Genomic DNA, 23,396 nt, shown 5'->3' on the forward strand with positions numbered 1-23,396 from the left:
GCTCACCCTTCTCTCAGCCCCAGTGTGCCCTGCCAGCAAGCATTCCCTACGTTACCCCAGGTCACATGCACCCAAGGTCACATGCACACGCCCAGCAGCATTTCTAGCTGGCATTCCATGGCAGGATCCCTGCAGAAATGAAGAGCATGACAGAGCTACAGAGACAGCGTATGAAGCGGGCTTACCTTCCAGGCAGCCAGGAGCCAAGGGTGGGAAGCTGATCCTCAAGAGAGATGGGTCCACATTCCTGCTGCAGCACACAACAGCTGCTGCTGTCACTCCCTGGTCCACCCCGCTGGCTCTGCAAACACTCACAGAGCAGAAGATAGCAGGTGTGGAAAAAGGAAAACAGCACAGGCAACACAAGCCTCTGCTTTGCATGAGGAAGCAGAGTCCTACATGTCACGTACAGGGAGGAGATGGCTCCTTGACAAATACTCTCCAAAGGGAGATGTTTCTTTGTTTGAGGCTGAAAACAAAGAGGGTTATTGCAACATTACGATAAATTGATTCCAAGAGCTCAGAGCCTTTTCTGACATGGCAGTCCATGGAAGCTGTATGTGTGTTCTTCTCTTGCCAGGTCTTTTAAGTCAATTGTTTTAAAGTGGACTATCCTTGTGCTGGCCAGGTCCTACATTTACTGTCCTCCAGCAGTACAGGTAAGAATGGAACAATAGACTTCTTTTCTGTCAGATATCCATTGTTTCAGCTATATACATGATGTCCCTGAATGTTATTGTTATATCCCAGCCAACCAAATTTTCCTGGGTTGTAAAATATACATCAATAGATTAGTTACACACCAAAAGAAGTCTTCCCTCCCACATGGATTGGTACTGTTTGCCATGCCTTCCTCCACAATGATGGATGGGGCTAATTAAATACATTAATAAAGCATTATATATTCTCATATCTATCTTTTAAATGATGTGGCAGTTAAGAATGAGAAGTCCATTCCTCCCAAAAACCAAGTGACTGCTCCATAGCATAGGAAGTAGCTTTCTCTAGTCACCTCCCAGGTCAGCAGGAAATGAGGGTACAGGATATGAACTGTCATTAACAGACCAGCTCCTACTGAGGCTCTCCACCTTCCGTCTCTGCCCATTCTTATCAAGCAGCCAAACCTCAAAAGTGACATTACCCAGTGCTGATAAGGACACCAGCATCTGACCTTTACCTCTTCCCCTCTTTCACAGAGCAGAGCAAAACAATCATCTGCCACTGTTTTTGTTTCTTCTTAATCAAAGCTTGAATAAGCATAGGCTTTGACTGATATATTTTGTAGACCTCTATGTCCATAGAGAGTGTTACCACTCTAAGTTTATACTCACAGCAAAATTCTCAACAATGCAATATGAAATATGCCTTGAAAATCAGAGAAAAAGGACAGATAAAAATCTCAGTGTTTAAAAGTTATCTGAATGGCGACAGCATTTGATTAAAAGCTTGTCATTTTGATAGCAAATGTTTTGATTTCCAAGATCTAATGAAGAATCTAAAGCAAATGCTTGCGCATGGGAAGTAAAAAGGAAGAAAATACCAATTTCTCAACAGAACTCTTATTTTACTAGTTTTCAACTACAACTTGTTCTCCAATCTAGGGCTGATTTACAATAGCTGAGGGGAGTTTTTTGCAGTCTAGTAAGACACAATAAAGTAATAGTAAATGGCACATTACTAGCTATAGTGCCAAAGCATTTGTGGGTTCTGAGATTGATGTATTTGCAACATGCATTGATCAAACATTAAGTCTTGGTGCAAGAACCCTGTATATTTTGGAGGAAGAGATGGGAAACAAATATTTTAAATATAATTTCATTTATCAATATCATTTAAGCCTATGCTTTACGCACATTAATAATGTCTTTAATATTACAGTCATAGCAGATTCTAAGATAATGCTTATTTTTGCAAATTAATTAAGTTAGCTTAATATTCCTATTGCTATTGTCAATTAAAATGCAGATGCATAAGATAATAAAAAAACAAAGTGGATGCCATTAACCTGATAGCATAGTGTTAGTGCAAGTCCATCTTTTCAAAGTAAAATATTCCTTTTGTTAGTAGGATATTGTTCTCTTTGTGACAGCCATACCCTCCTGGGAACTTTCTAATTCTGTTAAAGTCAGCTAACAGCATTCATTGAAGTTATATATGAATAATCACCTGAGAAATCTTTCTCAAGAAAGTGAATAAAAGATGAGGATTTACCAGGTTACTGGATTGTGCTATATTGTATTTACAGGAAAATACACTGTATAAGCATCATAAAAAACATCAATGCACACTTAATGTACATGAAAAGAAAGTCATGGCATTCAAATTTGGCAGGGCCAGACCGCACCTCTGATTTAAGGCAGCACCGTGGAACCCCAAATAAAGAACAGTCCCAAATGGTTCTTCTTAAACAGCTTAAAATGCATTAGAAACCTGAATAGCAGTGAAGAGAATTAAAGGACTGAAAACTGGTGTACAGGACAATTTGTTCTTAAATGCTTACCTCACTCACTCTCACACACACACACACACACATATATATATATATGTGAAATACAGGCATACTGCAGTGAGGTGAAGTGTTCTGCTTATATACAAGTCAGGAAAAAAAATAAGTTTCAGACAGTTCCTCATGCATAAGAAATTGCTTCTCGCTTCACTGTCAGGTACATAGCTGCATAAAGTGCCTCCTGCATTTGTTGTAATAAAATACAACTTACCGGTCCTGTTCAAATCTGATGTACATTCACATTACTGATATAACTGGAGAAATTGTTCTTTATTACAATAGAATGAGATACAGAATTCCAACACAGGTAACATTTCTCAATGGGTAAAAAAACCAACACTATTTAAAGACAGTATTTCTTTTAGTTCTCATAGAAAATGACATTAAAATGGACAAATCAAAGGAACCTGGGGGAGACAGAAGGATGAGCTGTATAGACAAAACATGGACACAAGATTTTAAAAATCCCACCCAACTATACAACTGTTTTCAGTGTATTTCCAAATGGGTAAACTACCTCCTGAATAAAAATCACCTGCTTTTTTCTCCATTACATTTAGGTGCTGCAGGATACCTTTCCAAGTGGCTACTGAAACATGTGTTGACATTGACATAACTTGACCCCGTGCATTTACTTTCAGGTTCACAAGTTCTTGCCAAAGGAAAGTTCAAGGCAAAGAAACACAAACAGGGTTCTTCTCATAAATCCATCCTCCATGTAATGGTTTTCACTATAAATAAGGCATAGCGGTTCAAGTACTACATTAAATGTAATCAAACAATGGGAAAGAAAACCACCCATGAACTCCTGCCAGAAAAGTACTTTATTAGGGAGAATAAAAAGCACTGCTCAGACAGTCTGAATAGGCATGGCCTTCTGCGCTGTCAGGCTCCTCGGGCTCAAAGTCATCAGGGTCTGGGGGCAACTGGTCGGCATCTTCATCAGAAGTGGAAGGGCGTGTGAGGATGATCCGAGGTATCTTCAGCAAGATGTGAAAGATTTCAGAGAAAAGAATCATATCAAGAGAAGCAAAGTGATTAACGGGAATATTTCAAAAGGACAGGGGAAACAGGTGATGAGAAAAAATATGTGAGGTGTAACACCATAGAGAATCATAGACTTGTTTACGTTGGAAAAGACCTTTAACATCATCAGCTACTAACCCAGCACTGCCAAGTCCACCACTAAACCATGTCCCTAAGTGCCACAACTACATGTCTTTTAAATACCTCCAGGGATGGTGACTCAGCCACTTCCTTGGCAGTGTGCTCCAATGCTTGAACATCCTTTCTGTAAAGACTTTTTCCCTAACATCCAACATAAACCTACCCTGGCACAACTTCAGACCATTTCCTCTTGCCCTGTCACTTATTATATGGCAGAAAAGACCAACCCCCACCTTTTTACAATCTCCTTTCAGGCAGGTGTAGACAGCAATGAGGTCTCCTCTGAGTCTCTTCTTCTCCAGGCTGAACACCCCCAGCTCCCTCAGCTGCTCCTCACAGGACTCGTGCCCCAGACCCTTCCCCAGCTCTGCTGCCCTTCCCTGGACTCGCTCCAGCCCCTCAGTGTCTTTCTCACAGTGAGGGGCCCAGAACTGGACACAGCACTCCAGGTGTGGCCTCAGCAGTGCCCAGTACAGGGAGACAATCCCTGCCCTGCTCCTGCTGGCCACACTACTGCTGACACAGGGCAGGATGCCACTGCCTTCCTGGCCACCTGGACACACGCTGGCTCATGTTCAGCCAGCTGACGTCCAGCTTTTCCACTGGGCTTTCTAGCCACTCTGCCCCCATCTGTAGCTCTGCATGGGGTTGTTGTGACTGAAGGGCAGAACTTGGCCTCATTGAACCTCACACAACTGGCCTTGGACCATCAATCCAGCCTCCCAAATCCCTCTGCCGAGCCCTCCTACCCTCCAGCAGATCAACACTCACACCCAGCCTGGTGTCATCAGCAAACCCATTGAGGATGGACTGAGTCTACTCACCCAGATCATTGATAAAGATATTAAAGAGGACTGGTCCCAGTACTGAGTCCTGGGAAACACCACTAGTGACCAGCCACCAGCTGAATGTAGCACCATTCACCACCACCCTCTGGGCCTGGCCATCCAGTCAGTTTTTCACCCAGCAACAGTGTCCCTGCCCAAGCCATGAGGAGCCAGGTTCTCCAGGAGAATACTCTGGGAAATTAAGCCAAAGGCTTTAGAAAATTCTGGGTAGATAACATCTAAGTGGGTCACTTTGTTACAGATTAGGTCAGTCAAGATGAAGTTTCCTGGATCCTCCTTCCCGCCTCTCTTCTAGATGGGAATCACATTTGCCAGCTTCCAGTCAACTGTGACCTTCCCAGCCAGCCAGGACTGCCAAAAGATGGTGAAAGGGGCTTGGTGAGCACTTCACCAGCTCTCCCAGTACCCTTGGGTGGATTCCACCTGGCCCCAGGGACATGTGTGTGTCTAAATTGTGCAGCAGATGTTGAACATTTCCCCTTGGATTATGGGGGTTCCATTCTACTTCCTATCCTTGTGTTACTGTTTAGGAGACTGGCACCCAGAGAACAATTGGTCTTGCTGTTAAAGACTGAGGCAAAGAAGGCATTAAGTACCTCAGACTTCCTTATCTTTTGTCTCTATGTTTCTTATCACATCCAATAAAGAATGATTTCCCTTGGCCCTCCTTTCATTTTTTGTTTTATGACAAAAAGCCATTGATAAAGCAAAATTAGGATAAATTGCCCTTTCCTCTCATTAGCTAATATTTAAAAAAACCCTCTATAGGTAAAAAAAAAAAAAGAAAATATTTTTAAAAAATAAACACAAGTAAATATGAAAAATTAATTTAAGTTCATTATTCATTTAGTTGATTCCCCCAAAAGCAGTAAAGGATTAATTAAGAACCATATATCATATCAATTATTGATCTTTGAAAATTTGCATATTTGGCTTCTTTACTGACAAAATACGTTTAAGGTAAACATTAAAAGAAAATATCAATAGAATATGCATATATGGAATTGATTCATTTTTTTTGGACAAGAATTTTGTGTTCTTTGAGAACTATATTGCAATGTTTTAAAATTAATTTAAATGCTGTAACTGAGGAATAAAAAAGTGTCAGGCTCTTTATGTACAGTCAAATAATGTATGACTGATTGTTTTTACCAATGAATGGATTATTACAAATTTCACTCTGATGCACAAAATCATCCTCCTTTTTACTGCTTTCCAAAAAAGGTTTAACATGTAATGAAAACATACAAAGGTGAGTCAATATATGTAACAAACAGGTAACATGATAATGTGTAATAAATAAAGTGGCTATCTTACAAGCACTGTGAAAATTTTCAGGAAAGTTAGTACTTCTTATTTATCAGCTACTTCTACTTCATAAGAACATTTAATGTTGACACCACACAACTCAATTGTGTATATTATATTGTATTAATAATATATTATTTCCTCGCTGTACATTATCTGATTTAGGAAATGACACAAGCATATATATGCTTTGTGGCTACTGCCATTTCAGCCAGGAGGTTTCTGCATTGAAGTAAAATGAATTATTCCCCAGGCTCCCCTGATATTAGTTCTGATTCCCCCCAGCTCACAGCACACTACACATAGACACCAAAGCTCAGGTGTCAGTCCAGAGCTGAATCTCACCCCTGGTACATGTAAACTAATTTCATGTGAAATTTAGTGTATATTTTGGTATACTGAGTTCCCAGACATACACCTTTTTTCCCCTTTCTTTTTTTTCTGCTTAAACTAAGGACACTTTTCTGGATAGCTTCAAATAACCTATATAGATCCTAAGCACTGGCCAAGCTACAACTCCTGGAATGATTTGTTTTTGTCATGCACACATGACATCATTTATAAGCTTTCCTTGTACTGGATGGTTCTGCTCTTTGCTGAAAGATGCTTTTGCTTAACAGCAGCCAGCTGCTTTGCAGCACAGCAAATGCACATCTGTACATACAGGTGGTTTACTGGGTCACATAATGAAATTCTGACACCTCAAGAACTACTGCAGAGGTCTATGCCCTAAGTTACCTACAGTCATATCCAGGACCAGGCTTTGCATTTCATTGAGCTGTCAGTTCAAAGCTCAGGGAATACCTTTCTTTGTGCACTGTGCTGTTCAAAAAAAGACATATGCACATCGCCCCATGACTGACATGTATTTCATTAGCAATGCAGAGTCACCAGTACCTATTGGTCCTTTTGAAGAAAAGACCTTTTTCAGCATGGTTCCTGCTCCTCGGTTTCCAAAGAACCAAAACTAATTCTCTAAAATATTTTCTCCAAACATTTCATGACTGCTTGCATACTATGTTTCAAATATTATGATGAACCAGGTCTAAAAATTATAAAGTAAACTTAATAGATGAAAAGTGCTCTTTTGACATTTCTTTGGTAATTGTACTAACTGCTCCACAAAATACATGGTGTTGGGGAAGTCTTACATCTAATCTTTCATGTTGCTGCAGGTAAAGAGGAACCAGCACTAAATGAACAACCAGTCTTCTACAGAAGAGGCTGAACGGTGCCTCAGCCCAGAAGTGCTGGAAAGGCTGGAAACCTACACTCCCAAAAGAAGAGTGGGCTCAGGTCTGATCAGAGCAGCCCCTCTGTACCCTCTCCAGGCAGGTGAAAGCTCACACATACACTGACTCATGCTGATTTGGAGACATACTGCTGAGTCTTTCTAACGAATCAAATGTCCTGGTCCAAGTGCAGCTGTATTCTCCATCCCTCTGCTTTCAGCACATCTCCCTGCCCCCTCTCCCTCTGAAATCCCATGTGAACTCATGCCACTGCTGTCCCTAAACCATCACTGCTCCTTCCCCTGCAGCCAGTCAACCTCCTCTGTGCCTCTCTCCCTGACAGGATGCTGAGGAGCCTATTTCCTCAAATCTGAATCATAGGTACCAATGAAAAAACAACTCTCAGTTGAGGATTGTGCCAATTATGCAATTGCAAATGTATTTAAGTAATAGAGCACACATTTGTACAAGGTCTAATTCAATGAAAAGAGGCTCAGACCTCTAGTCTACCTCTCCTTGCAGCAAAAGTTATCAGTTAAGCTACTCTATAAACCAAAACCAACACAAAATGGATGTAAGAAACACAAATCACATTTCTAACCACCTAACCATCTTCACCTAACCACCCCCTAAGAACCCAGCACTCTCTATCACTGCCTTCACATTCACCCAAGTTCCAGGAACATCACAATATAAGTTGTATCAGCTTCCTTTACTCTTTCAGTTTTGTTTAAAAACAAAACAAAATAAACAAACCAAACAACAACAACAAAACCAAAACAAAACAAAAAACACAAACAAAAGAAAGTAACAAAACTCAGCAACTCTAAATTTGCATTTTATTTTCTTACATTCTTTCCTCAAACCCAGTACTTCTCTTCCCAGAATCTTGGGGAGATTTTACCTTTGCTTTCATATTTCCCTGATTATCCTCACTGACCTCAGCCTTACCCTATTTAATAGGCAAGCTTTGCTCTTGGAGCTTGTCTTTACAATTTGTATTTGAATGTACATTTCCTGGTGCAGCATGATCAAGAGAAGATAGGAGAACAGATTTCCTATGTGAAAAAATGGCACAGCAAAGAGAAAGCAAACTATTTCCACTGCCCAATACAGACAGGGAAAGTCAGTGACATTTAGGATGGCAATAAGGAAAACCCTTCCAGTACAGGCACCTGAGTTGCTTGTCTAAGGTATGTGGGAAGGTGTGAAACTTCCACCTTCTGTAGATAATTCTGGAAAAAAAAAATTATGCCTGTGTAAGAGGACAAATTATCTAGATTTTCTATTATGCCATTGTTTTCTCCACTGGTTGTTACTCAGCACTGTTTGAACATGTCTAAAATACTTACGTTGAAATTGCCAAGTCCTCCTACTCACTTTCTATCATCATGCTTTAAATATCATTATTTAAGCAACAGTGGAACTACTATTCAATCTCAAATTGTCAAAATACATAGAATACTTTTTTAAGAAAAATGCATCATTAATTACTTGAAGCAAGTTACTATTTTTCCATTTTCCCCTGAAATTACATTTTCAGTGCCTAAAAAGTAAACTTCAAAATGGATATGTCCTGTAGAAAACCAGTGGGCTCACTGTGGAAACTTCATCCATTACCTTGTTTGTGTCACTTTTTTTAACATAACCACTAGGACTTTCTACACTAAAAAAGTTCAGTTTTGTTTGAATCACACATAACTAAATATCAAATTATTTCAGACACTCTCATTTAATGGGATTGATGCTTTAAGTTTTAACTTTCATATTTTCCAGATTCTGTATGGCATTAGTATAAAACTCTGAACTTCATATAAAGTGTTAGCAAGTTCTCTTCACAGTTTAGTTAGACAAAACCATCCTTTTCCAGCCTGAGAACCAAGGACACTGCTGCAGCTTCAGGCCCAAAAAGTATAAACAACAGCAAATTCAGAAGAGCAATCTGGGAGGATCGGACTTCATAACCTGAAGCTGTAATAGGACAATTAACCCAAACATGTAAATGGACAAAAACTTATAAAAGTGTGAAAACTCGTGACCTGTCATCCATCTTGGGTCAAGCCACAGCTGGGCTCTTGTACTGCCCAAGGTGTAAGAGCCTTTAAATACATCCCTACTTCAAGCCTTTAATACTGTCTAGCCTCTCTCCTAGGTAGACTCTTAAGGCATCAGGATTAACAGCCTACATTGAAACTTGGAGTCCTTCACCTGGAGCACAGACAGGGGCTGCCTGTGCATTCCTGATCCTCTGCAGGAAGAAGTAAAATAAAGCCATCTAAACAAACTGGGGCAATTCAACTGCAATGCTGGCTGCAAAAGTTCTTTCATACTGAAATAGGATAGGAACAAACCTACAACTAGCTATGATGCTTGAAAGCAGTTTTTAAAATAAAATGTATTAATTGAGATGTCTTGCCAACACTGGTTAACATTGAGTAATTTTTAACTTCCAGATGTGCACATATGCTTTCCTTACCTACTTCTAATCAAAATGTCTGACCAAAAAGTTGCAGAACAGTCCATGAAAGACAGTTCATTATATCTTTTTTTATATTTTTTTCAAAATTAAAACCGAACAGAACAAACCCCATCATCCTTTTTTTTCTTTTATAAACCTTTCCCTTCCCCTGGCCTCTCCCAGCCCACAGGTCCATACTCCAATATTAGCCAGAGAGGGAAGTTCTCAATGCAACAGTCACAGCTACAACCCAAGCTTCACATCAAAGGCATAACCAGCAGCGACAGGGCAAATCACAGCTGGCAGCAAGGCCAGCTGCTGGGGACAGAGGCTACAAATCAGAAGGTGAAACAACACATGAAAGGCCAAAGTTTGATGGAATAAGGGCAGGAAAAAAGAATTTGGATTGATCTTTTTTAGGAAGGAAACCAGACATACTTTTAACTCTAATTCACGCAGGTAATTTTTTTAAGAAAATATTCCTCAGCTAGAAAATACCTGTAATAGGAATGCCTGCCTAGCTCAGCTCCATGTAACTAAATAATGCATATTTTTTAAATTTGACTTTACAGTTGATCTTCACTGACTCCAGTGCTAAGGATGGTACCTTTAACTGGGGAAAACAGGGGCAAACAAAATTGTGAACACAGTTAAGAGCATGTGCAGGGGTTTACGTAAACCTCATTAATAATGTTATGATTTCATACTTAGTCTTACCTGTTTTGTCATGATTTTGGGGATGGAAGTAATTTAGACCTGAACAGGAAATTTAGACTTCTCACTAAACAAAAACAGTCCTCTGCTAGATGCAAAGGATCACATTTGATGACTGTATTCACAGAAGAAACTGTCTAAATCGAATTTTGTTAAGTAGGGCATTTACTCATGCCTAAGAAGTATTACACAGCTGGACTTTTAAATAAAAATTTTAAAAAGAAGATGCAAAAATGCATCCAACAGAACAGCAGAGAAGGGGCAGATCCACTGCTGCACAGTTCACAACAAACCAGCATCCAATGGTGTTCTTAACTGGTGTCAGCAACAATAGATAAATGCAACCTTCTCCCCAACAGGAAACAAGGAAATACAAGTCAAAGAGAGAGAAAGAGACCAAATTAGTTTCTTGGAGTTCATTACTCACAAGCAACACCACCTCCAGGTGGGAGCTGGCACAGCAGCCAGGGCGCAGCTGGGGCAGGGTGGCAGGGCATGGGACACAAACCAGCTGATGCACAGCTGTGTGTCTGAAAACACATAAATCTGGAAACCCCGTCCAGGCATGCAACATAGCTCCCCTTTTATAGCATATCAGGGACGTTTCAATAAGCATGTGTTTTATGGTGCTCCCTCAACTCGCCTGGTCACAGAAATCCCTGGCTGCATCCCTTTCCCCGACACTTCACAATGCAATTTTACTGCTGTGTTTGACTCTGGCCAAACTTCAGAAATTGTGAAGGTGGATGGAGAGAGAGGTATAAACCTCTCAGGCACTCTGGGGAAGATAAATCTTTGGTGAGGCATGGATGAAGCACCTCATTACACTTGGCTACAGAAGACCTGTGCACAAGGAAATCTGTGTGACCTGTGCTGCTGCACTCAGGGAGCAACCGGCTCATGACACCTTTTATTGCTTGGGGCTGGGAGAGGGCAGCACATAATTCAGTTCATCCTTGCCCTTGGAACAGCCACACTACTCTCAAGCACTGACAGAGTAGCTTTGGCACCATGCTTTTGGGAGTGTTGCCTCAGTTTTGTGTGCAGCAACCTGGTGAGGGCCATGAGCAGGGGCTACCCCACCAGTCCATCCCTCCTCCCTGCTGCTGTTCCCACACTGTGCACAGTGATTTACTTCAAAATCTAATTCAGCTCAGTATGATTTCCTGGAAGTCAATGAAACAGACAAACAGTAAAACACTGGAACAGATTGCTCAGAGAGGTGTAGATGCCCCATTCCTGGAAATATTCAAGGACAGGTTGGACAGGGCTCTGAGCAACCTGTTCCGGTGGAAGATGTCCCTGGTTACTACAAGTGGCATACAAGATGATCTTTAAAGGTCCACTCAGACCCAAACCACTCTATGATTCTATGGAAATTTCCCCTGTGTGAATTTTCTAGATATTGATATATTTTACAGCTCAGTTTTAAAACTGAGTATTTTCTCTACTTCTTGAATAGCAAGAGAACATCTTGCATGTTTCATCTGTCTTCCAGCATGCAGTATATATAATATTTGGCCATGTCACATTTAGAGCAAAGCCCCTTTCTGCTCTTGCTCTCTGCCAAGTGCCTCCCAAGGGCAATGCACAAGGCAAGAAAGATGGAGCTCTGTCAAATTCACAACATAAATGGAAGATCAATCCTCATCATGTCATATCTGCAATGCTGTCAAGCACAAAAGGCTCTTAAAAGATTCAAATTGTGTATGAAAAATTGTTCTTGCTCCATTTCTTTCATCTTCTTATGCACCACTGGATAGTGACTTCCCTGACACTGGAACCTGATTTACAGATTTTCATATGAGTGCTTTCATATAAGTGTGTAATCATTTATGGCCCAATGCGATGAAAACATGAAATGCATTGCTCTGACCCCATCAGGAGACTGAAAAGGCATTGTCCCCATAAGCAGTGCTACCTGTGGTCCAAGCTGCCAACCCTTTGATTTTTTGAAGAAAACTCATCACCCCTGTGAAAGGCAGTGGATGTCTGAAAACCTTGCAGAAACTCAGTACTATTCCCCTGCAGTACTCCTGCATAGTCCATGAGGATGCCTCTCACAACAGGAGACATTGCTTATCATTTGTGTAGTTTTTTAAATACTTACCCTCTTTTATTCTCAAATAATATGCTACATCCTACAGCACAGTTCAAGGTGCCTTGCTTGAGTCAGTTCGTCTTTTGTATGTTTTTGCTTATAATGTCTGCAGTGCTTATAATTGTCTACTATATGATGGGCTCACTTTGTAGATTTTCTCTAATGTGGAGGTATTTTAATATGGTAACATGAAAAGATCAATTAATGTCCTATCTTTTAAAAAGTTTTTTTTCTATTTAGCATTGTTAATTACAAGCTTTGCAAAATCCAAGAACATAAAGTTTGAAATGAAACCATTTTGACTGAGTGCTGTGAGAAAACTACTTAAAAGGAAGAGAGGAAAAAGATACACTGTGCAAACAGAAGCACTTGTTGAGACCAGGAACTTAATTTCAAATTCACAGAGTTCCCTAACCACTACACTATGGAGGCAAACACAGTGTCTACAACACACACCTTTTATCTTCCATCTTTCATCGTGACTCAGAAATACTCAGTTGCTTAGATAAAAGCAGAAGCAAACTAGGAGATGAAGTGGAGGAGGCAATCACACAGCACATGGGTGCTAACACTCCACTGAAGTTCACTCAATGACTAAGGTTAGTTAAACCAACAAGGCTCATAGGCTTCTTTGCAGACGTATGCACAAGATGCAAGGCAGTAGAGAGTTAGATTCCTGACTTCTAAAACTAACTTAGCTTGTCAGAATAGAAAAAAAAATAACATAAAAACACCAATACCCTTACCTGGCAAGATTAAAAGAGTCATGAAAATGTTTTGGAGAAGGGAAAAGCAGTTCCTCCTAAGAAACTTGAAGTAGTAGATCTTGCGGAGCTACAGGTCAGTCAAACACTCCATGTGATGTGAACAAGGTCTTTACTGTTTAAAACAAGCTTAAGAAGAAATCTGGCTTTGTTCATGATAAGGACATTCTGAATCTCACTTTAGTTGTCTCCTTCTTACGCTGCTTCTCTGACCTGAGTACTTCACTGGCTTTGCTTTTAAAATTGAACAAAGACAATGACTCAAGAAACAAGTTTTATTTTCTGTTGTATGATTTCAATTTTCTGATATGTTTAGAACATGCTCAGATGAATAAAGGGTCTGATAATTAGATTTTTGCAGATTTTAACTAATGTAAGTGGGTCAGTGTTTTTCCCTGAAAAGTCTTTATCAGCTGGAAATGAAGAAGGTAGACCTGCTGGGATGCTCATCCATGTAAGATTTCTCACAACTTGCATATGAACAATATGAGACAAAGGCAGAAGACCAGCAACTGCATGCTGTGGGAGATGGTGTATCTGCTTATTCACTTCCTGCAGGCACAAGAGGATTTTATTTTGATACATGTTACAGGTTCTAGTGCACTTGTCTGTTTTCTCAGCAGATTTAGGAAGACTTGGTATCTCTGCATTTTTAACAGAGCAGCCAAAACACTTGGCTTTTTTAACCTGAAGAAGTTTTACAGATTTTTTCAGTACTGTAAGCATCACCATTTATTTATTTATTTATGCACACAATTACTTTTAATTGGTAACTCTTACTTTAACCTTTCTTGAAAATCCCAGTATCAGTGACACTTGTATCCCTGGTGAACAATACAAAAAAATATATCTGAGGAAGTTTCCAGGGCAGAGGCATAAAATTAAGCCAAATAATATGCTAACAATTGAAGTTAAATACTAGATTAAAATATCTTGAAGACTTGATATTAATTACAAAGTATCTAATATCCTTATTATATTGATAGTCCCAAAAATGAGTAAAAGAAGATGGAATGATGATGCATGTTATGAAATTATAGAAGATGCTGAAATCTGTCAACACTCTCCATTCAGTCAGACAAAAACCTCTGGGAATTTCAGTCAGAGGTTGAAAGAAAATATTTATGATGGAAAAAGACTGTGAAGAGTTGGCTCTATGCTTGAGAGAATGGATAGGAAATAATAACAGAACTGGAAATGAAGACTCCAAAATTCAAGCTGAAGTTCCTTCTGTTAAAGTCAGCGTGGTTATGTGTTTAGATCCCTGATATTTTTTAAGTTCAATTCAAATAATTATATATACATACATACATATATATATATAAACAAAGTAAAATATGTTTTCATATTTTAGAGGTGTGATTAGCATAACTGAGGCAAATCTATAAAATACTATATGTAAAAACTATCTGCTTGTAATTAAAGTTCTGAGGCCTCTATCTACATGTCAGCAAGATTCTCAATCATAATTAAAACCAAGGAAGATTCTCATTTTTCCTTTGCAAAACAATGACTCACTGTGAAAGAACATTTCGTTTGTCCAATTAATTACTGGTCATTCACACTGTCATGAAATCTTAAAGCTGGCACAAAGGGTTTGAAATTGAGTTTGGCTGGATGAGTTAACAATTAAATGAGCCTTTTAGCAGCAGTTAGAGCAACCAAGCCTGTGGAAAACAGAGAGGAAACCTGAACCTGGCAGCAGCGTTGCCTGTTGTAATGCCAGAGCAGCAGGCTCAGAGATGGGGTGGGCTGTGGTTAGCAAGAATAAACCAAATATTATCACAGAGAGCATATGCAAAGAGGATGTTTTTAAAAATTCAATAATAATGAACAGATGAAGACAGAATCTGCTGGAAGGCAGGATGATGACATGGAAGAGAGGGAGAAGAAAGATGGCACCATCTGGCACATACTCAATTTTTGCAGAATAGGAATAGGAGTCTCTGGTTTCTCTGCCATTGTGCTTCAGTCCTTCCCTCCTGTGATGTAGACAACCATCTTCTATTGAAACCTGACCAGTAACACCGAGGCAATGAACCTTCCTATATTCCTATCACAGAAGAAGATTCTGCATTAAGATCCTACTGCCACCTGCTTATCTGAACATGCAAAGCAAGTCCTCCATGAGAAGCCAGGCTTTAAATATTTTTCAGATAGCAAAGATTTTCTTCTGTTACTAAGGAATAAGAGGGACTTCAGAGTGAGAACAGATGAGAAATTGAGCAGTGCCAATTCAGCAGGATACTCCCCACAAGCTTGTAATCCCTGAAATTGATGAATGCTGCTCCAGGTTACAGGCAATAACATATATAATTTGCTACAGCACAAAGATTTTTATTTCAAAAAAGAAACAAAACCAGAAATACAAATATTTCTTCACAAAAGAACTTGCACATCAGTTACTTTTGACATTCAGAATATATTCAGTCAGTTGACTCCCTCTGAGTACTCTGCTCTATATTAAGCATCTCAGTCTAATCTGCCTCCTCCTCCTCCCACTACAGCTGAAGAACTTTAAAGGAAGGCATACACATAAAAATACAATAATTTCTTATTTTTGGATGAAAATACTAGAAGTGAGATACTACTGCAACAGATCCAGGCCACCACTAATGTATGAATGAACCCTTTCAACAGTGGTTCCTCTAACAGGAAGCCTCATGCTTCCTGCAACGCTAATAAAGACTGTAAGAAACAGTTACCAGGTAAAACTGGACAAAAAAAAATCCCAAACTGATGTGTTTTAAGCTGGAAAATAAAACTGGTCTAAATGTTTCAGAAGATGATGTTGGAGGCTGGAGGCCTCAAAATAAGTTTCTTTAAGCAATTAATAGAAGGGAAAACCTTTCTTAATCTATCTCATGGAAAAAAAATTGTAGCTCAACACTTGACAAACAGCGATTAACAGGAAACCAGAGAAAAACAGTTGCATGAGCCATTTGCTGACTTTTTCAGTCAACTAACAAATCCTTAGTTATCTAAATGGTTAATAAAAACTGATATGTTCTTTGATTATAGTCTTTTATATAATATACATATATTATTTTTTGCCATTAGCTGGGTTGTAAATGTTATTCATGGAGAAAGATTTTTTTAAAAAGACTGAAACAAGAGGAATCAGACAAAGCACTCCTCTGGCATTTGCTGTAGCAGAAACAGTTGTTGCTTCCTGGTGCTTCAAGCTCCATGCAAGTAAGATGCTTTTTGACCTTAATTATTCAGATACCTTGTATCCTAGTATACCTTGTACGTAGGATACCAAGGTATCCTAGGATGCCTTGTAACCTTCCTAGTAAAGCCATAGTTTCATTTGTGCACATAGATGACCAAGATTAGGGTAGGTCTTCAGAGAGTTGAACTTGCTAGAGAAGTTCAAAAAAGTGGATATCTAAAAGCCACCCTGCAGGCTCAGCTGTTTCTTTCTGTGACATGTGCAGGAGGCTTTCTTTCATCAGTCACCTAAATGTCTTAGCCTGTGACACAAGATCCCACTTCCAGTCAAAAGATAAAAATGGCCACCTCCAGGTAGCACTTCACCTTCTCCCTCCTAAAAGAGGGAAATGCTTCTCCTTCCTTCCATTAGCTGGAGACAGAGTCCAGACAACAGAATAATGACTCAGACTGGGGGGAATGGGCACCACCCTAAAGTCCCCAAACCAGAGTGCTTCAAAAGCCCTGTTCTGCTACGCGGGTGCTCACCCAGGAGCTGAGCTCCTCCAGAAGCCATGTCCCAGCTGCAGTGACAGCCATGCAAACGCTTGGTAGGGCCTCTGATCTTTGATATGTGTTGAGTACTGTGCCAGTCTTTGCTAGCATTGACAGACAACACAAATTTCTTAGGTAAGAGTGACTTCTTGTTTACTGGGGCTGTCCTACTTACTGTTATGACATGGTTGACTGTCGGGAAGGGGCTGCCCTTGGGTGAAGCTTCAGTAGGACCAGCATCAAGGGCAGCAGGTTCTGAAACAAAGGTTGCCTTTAAAAGAAAACACCAGAAATATATTTTTATTCTGAATGCTGTTTAAGGAGTTCCCTCCCTCTCAAGGTAGTATACAAACACCTGGCCCTACTGTTACATGTGGTTGTACAAACACAAAATAAAATCATTGTATAAAATAAAATTGCAATTCTCACTGCTTCCCATTTTTGGTGAGTTTTATATTTGAACTGTTGAAATTACCAGTTCAAGAATAAGAAGTTGTAACACACAGTGTTAAGAGAAAAATGCTTGCTATTTGTACAGAGATTAGTCCTGTGCTTAAAGCATTAGTGTTTCTATAGCACAACTCATTGCATTAATTCCTTCTTGTGACACACACACACAAAAAGCAGAGATTTGTTTCCTCTATTCTTTAAACAGATGAATGATTCTGCCATCTTGTGGGAGATGGAGAAATCCTAACTATTTGTGCAATAACAGCAGGGCAGAACAGGGTAGAACAGAAATTTCTTCTTTTTTTCACTTGTTTCACTGTTGATTAAGTGAACAGACATTAACACCTAGTATATTCCAAATATACCCCAAAATAAAAAATAAATTATAGCCTCATGGACAAACCTGAGCAATGGGGCTGATTTTTAAGATGCTAACTTGACCAGAAACTCTGCTTAGAAGGTACAGGAACTAAAAATCCTGATTTTTTTCCCCAATGATTTGATAATGTGGAATATGCAGAGAATTTCTCTCACATTTGTTAAAATACCTCTCAAAAAAGAAAAATGTAAAATTATACATATTATTATCTATAATTAACCTTTTAAGAACTGTTAAACTAGCAAAATATTTATATGTTACGGAACACCACCGTCTCTTAATACTTCCATAGCATAATTTTACAAAAATAGTAATTTATCATAAAATAGTTTTTGGCTGACACAGGTTGTATCATTATTCCTGACAATTTAACAGACATACAATATTGCTTGCTCCAGTCCACCTTAATTCAACATGGAGCATGCTGGAGTGAAAACTATTAATCTAACCAAGTATAAATGACAGTTTAAGAGAACAAGAGCTGAAAAAAATATAGACTGGTTTCACCTCAAAGTGATTTTGTAGAGATTCTCTTCCTACTCCACCATTCTCAGCAGGTAGAAACCAAACAGTACATCAAAAGCATGTAACACAAAACTGTATGTGACCATTTTTTTCCTGTTGTCTTGGGAAATTCTGAAGCTCAAGAATGTGGCTTCTGCTAGGAGAGATGAGGCTTGAGGTGGAGCAGCCCAAGACACATTTATCCCTTGTCACTTGGCACTGCAAGCCTCCATCAGGGGAGTTATTTTGAGCTGCTCTCTTCCCACCAAAAATTACCTTGGGGAAACAAGCTCATCTAGTTTCTATTTCTTTGTTGCAACTGCAATGAACTCATCTAGTAAATCTAATACCATGTCACAAGAAAGCTCCTTGGATAAAGTACAACTGCATTTATGCTTACATAACTGCTTACTAAGATCATTATTTTCCTTTGTAAATAATATTTAGTTAAGCACCTTGAACATAAAGATCTGACAACCAGAACATAAGAAGGAATACAACAATTTAATGTTATTATCATTTCTTCATAATGACAAGTATCTAAAAGGCTAAGGCAAGCCTAGATCTGGATCTCAAGTTCCCCAACTCTGAGTGATTTGATTTAAAGACAACAACAAGAGAACACACTCCACAGTGACAAACAACCCATCTACCTCAGCCACTCTGTCTCCTGCTTGTACCCCAGCCAAGTCTGATGGACCATCTTTTGGCAGCCGAGCAATCAGGATCCCCTGGTAACACAAAATATAGGTTTCAGAAATTACAGTTTCTCCCATTGTTCTTAGATGTAAAAAGCAAATGGGAAGTAATTAATTTTCAATACTTATTGTTCTGTTGCCCCCATAAAATTAAAAACTAAATGGCTTAGCACATTTGTGAGACAAAAAAAAAAACCAAAAACCTCCATGGCTGACACATACAACAATGAACAAAAGTCAGTAATTGTTTACATTGTGCCATAGGGAACAGACTGAAAAACAGTCTGAAAAGATTTATTTAAAAGATAAATCAGTGAGAAGATGTGTGAAATATTTCTCTCAAATCAAGTTAGCTCCTGGGGATGAGCAAATGAGATGAGAAGGCACGTGGATTGCCAAGGGAGTGACCCCAAATTGAGGCAAAAATAAGAATGAGACAACAGTGTTTCAGCCATCAGGTTGCCTTTGCAAAATCCTTGGTTTACATTTGGGTATGTCTCCCAGATCATCCCTTCTGGAGCTTCCCATCAAAATCTAATGCCAGATCCTACTCTGGGAATTAAGCTACCTATGTTTATCCTTGTTAGCTTTACAAAGACGGAAATGTTACATGAAGAACAATCTCAGAAAGCAAACAACAAAACACAGTAACTCAAGGAACTACTCATCAGTCTATTCCTAACGATCACTAGATAGATTTTGAATAATGAAATGCACCTCATCACTTTCTTTACATGAAGATGAGCCCTTTCCACCAGCAATGCTAATACCAAGACTCCCCATTTGACTGCACACAGTAATGGTTACCTGGAAAAGAATTATAATGGGTAAGTGACCTGATTAATCAAAAATATTGTCTTTTAATTGTGTGAGCATTGAAAATCTACCTCCCACTCTGAACACCAGCAGACATGCCCCTGGAGAGCCCAGCCTAGATAAAAATGGTGCTACACTTCAACACTGGCACAGCAAGACTTGTCACCACAGCTTTGAAAACGTAGATTGAACGAAGACTCAGCTCAGTGCCCACTTGTATGTACCTTTGACTTAGCCTCACAATACCAAAGCCGGATATATAAAGTGAAACGCATGGCTACAAGGAAAATGGGCTTTGTTGGGGTTTTTTAATGGGAAATTCTTCTTCCAAATAAAGCCTTCTTTAAGGTAAGCCTCATCACATCTGCCATGCAATGTCCCCCTGTCTTTGTATCTTTTGTAAACTTCCTCACCCAAGGGGAGTTCTCCACAGACACAGGGACTGCCCCCCAGACCTGCAGAGCCCCCCAGCAGCAAGCCCAGCCCATGCAGCAGTTCCAAACCTTCAGCGGGGGCTGCGGCACTTCCCGTACCCGCAGCTCCTCCGCGATCCGGCCGCTGTCGCTGGGGAAGCTGCCTGCTGCTGACACAGGTGGCTGCACCTTGGTGTTAGATCCTGGAAGAGTCTTCCCTTTCACTGCCAACTTGTGCTTTTCTTGAAGCGTTGTTCTGGTATTTCTTTGATCTCGCATGCTATCACTTCTATCAAAAAGGCTGCCAGAAAACTTGGAAATAGGTTCCTGAGGGTTAAAGATAAAAAAGGTAACAACAAGGAGAATCTGAAACACAGGCCTTACCCACCCTAACATGAATTCATTCCTCACTCTCACATTGCTTATGATAGAACTTACTTCACTGAAGACAAAACCGGAACTTTACAGCAAACATACAAAGATTTTTTTTTTACCATTATTTACTATTTTACCATGGGCATGTTTTCCCCTCAACACTGGGGTTGAAACTGCGGGAACACGGAGAGGACTGGGATTTCATATAGTCTTTCACTAAATTCCCTGGCACACAGAAGCACATGTAACGCACACATATCCACATTTGCATAAATCCTGCAATGCCCTACAAAAATGGCAGAGCATGAGAACAAGACTATGCTGGGCAGCCTCTGGCAGCTCTGTAGTACTGAGTTCACTGTTCTGGGGGAAGAAACCACACACACAAAGGCAAATGAAAGATATTTCCATACAGAAAACAAAATGTTTCTCATAGTTCCCCAAAACTCACATTCCATTTTTGAAAGCATAGGTGTGGGAGGGAAGGCAAGTCACTACCTTGCATCTACATATCTAAGACTTTGTTTCAGTCATTGGATTGACTTTAGCTGCAAATGGCAGTGAGTGGGGACCTGCAAACTTAAGTGATTTAGGAGTCCTCTGGAAATGGAACCTGAAAGGTGATGCATATTAAAGCCTACTCTGAAGCCTGGCCCTAGGGTGAACCTACTCCAAGATGCAGTGAGGAGCTCACGATGTCACCCTATGGTTGGCTAAACCACAAGGGCCTGAAAAGCGAAATACACATCTAAAACACATTCACCAAACAATTAAAGCTTCAGACAAGTTTGACTGCAAAACGTAGTGATGTTTTCCAGCTATCAGTTATTCCTGACAAAGGGTTAAATTAAATTCAGACACAATGCCCAAATTCTGTTCACATTTTAGAAATGCTTTACTTATATTCAGCTGTTTTTTGCTCCTTAATTTGATGGGTTAAGGTCAAATCAGATCTTCATATTGCCCAAATCCTTCTATTTTCTGTTGGCAGTAAAATGATGCAGCAAACACACATCAACACCTCTGAAAATAAACCCCATAAGTGTTTTTCTAAGCATGGAAGTTTAATACCAAAATAAAAAGCAGTGGCATTACCTTGAACAGCTGTGCAGAATCCCACTGGACACTTTATTTTTCAATCTATATTGGCACTTTCCCACAATCTCTTTTTGGTTGGGATGGAAAGAAGCACTGCCAACCCCAAGGAAAGCATACAAGGCATGACTGCTTCCCATTTTCACTTAAAAGGGAATTTGGTTAGCTTTGTCTAACATAAAACATTATGTTTATCTCTATAAAACAAAATGTTTATCTCTTCTTGAGAGAGATTTCTCTTTACAGTGCCAGGCTGACTAACCTGGACACGTCTGCAGTACTGGGGCTGCCAGGGAAGAAGGCCATGAGCAAGAGCCAGGACTATGGGCTGGAGGAAGGGGCACACCAGCAGCACTCACAGGGACAAGGAAGGAAGCAGAGGTCCTGGAAGAGAAGCAGGAGCCCCAGTTCCTCCCTAATGTCCCAGAAAACATCAGGAAGAATAGTGAGCAATGTCCTGAAAGGCTGCAAGAGTGCAATCACCACCTCCTTTTCGCAGGCTAGGACCAAGAGGACTGCCAGGCTGCAGCACAGGTGACAGATACCCGGCAGGCACAGGCTGGAGAAACTACAGCAGGCAGGGGCTCACAGACATAAGCTTCCTGTAAGAGCACCACCCAAAACAAACATGCAGTGGAGAAGCACTGCAGCCTCACTTTTCTACCATCCAGGCCTAGGGAAACACTGAGCCCCAAGTGCTGCCAACAACCTCCTCACCTGAAAGAGATGGAGGGAGACTGGTACTGGGGATATAAGTAGGAGTAAAGTAAAAATGTGCCTCATCATTGCTCAGATTACTCATCTTAACCTGCAGATTGAACTGTACTCTCAAGGGCTGGATAGATTAATTGCAAGCAAAGTGAAGGAATAAAATATTGAACATAGCTCTGTAGCCTCTGCACAAGCGAGAACATGAGAGTATAAGCAGTGCAGGTCCCACAGACCCAAAGTGCTTGGCTGCACAGCAGTGTGAGTAGCTGTAGCCTCTTCATAAATACACGCTGTCTCTCCCAGTTTCAAGACTACTTACATCATCAGGATCCTCGAGTTCCTCTGCTTCTTGCTCAGGACTGATCCTTCCTTCTCTCCATTTTCCATTAGCAGAGCTGAATTTGTACAGGTTACCACCATGCAAACCATCCTTTCCTTTCAATGAGGCCCAGCGAGAACCCTGGGAACTCCAGTTGTGGCCACTGTACAGTTTAGGAGACTTGGGAAGCCACTTAATAGAGTCCTGAGGGAAAGAGGACATTAAAAAAAAAAGGCAATTAATAGATTTTAAGAAAGCAATTGAGATACATAAGTGCAGAAGCTGCCTGGCAAGTTCTGAAAGGTATTTTAGATTCTGGAAAATATGGTGTTTCCCTTTTTCACCTTTAGAAGTACCTTCAGTCCCACACAGACTAACTTTGCCAGTTAATGGGCATTAATTGTGATACAAAGAGCAAGAAAAGGCTGCTGAAAACAGTGGAAGCCTTTAACCACTTATAAGGGCATGTGGGACCGAGCCTACCTTCAGCATTGTAAAGAAGAATTAATGATCAACAACAGTCTTCAATAAAGTGTACTATTAAGAAAATAAACAAGAGTACTTAGACCTTTAGTGACCATCTCATCTCATGTCCTGAGTTAAAAAAAACACTATTAAGTCACTCCCCTTTTCATTATTCATTAAATAAAATATTTCATTTATTGAATGGTACCAATAGAAAGCATAACACTTAATTGATCTTTTAAGGATTGTTGATTTACAAAGTGATTATAGTTCAGTTATCCCAAAATGTCCATTACTTACAAAATGCATCCAAACTACTCCACTTTTCTCACACAGAAGTTTTTACATGACAAGTTGTGTCAAGG

General features: G+C 40.0%; 1 pseudogene across 1 annotated transcript; it reads right to left on the reverse strand.

The window, feature by feature from the left end:
• Positions 1 to 3,333: 3,333 nt before the first annotated feature.
• Positions 3,334 to 23,058, reverse strand: LOC148184701 (uncharacterized; annotated as a pseudogene). The gene is made up of 6 exons (XR_015772315.1): positions 22,567 to 23,058; positions 20,157 to 20,393; positions 19,555 to 19,644; positions 18,793 to 18,870; positions 16,982 to 17,077; positions 3,334 to 3,486 (listed from the first exon to the last, which is right to left on the reverse strand). The product of XR_015772315.1 is annotated as an uncharacterized LOC148184701 (transcript).
• Positions 23,059 to 23,396: the final 338 nt, after the last annotated feature.

Source organism: Pseudopodoces humilis, chromosome 3 (genome assembly GCF_049639895.1).
Source record: "Pseudopodoces humilis isolate 2021_Gansu_Grassland_sample_001 chromosome 3, ASM4963989v1, whole genome shotgun sequence".
Classification (NCBI taxonomy): Eukaryota; Metazoa; Chordata; class Aves; order Passeriformes; family Paridae; genus Pseudopodoces; species Pseudopodoces humilis.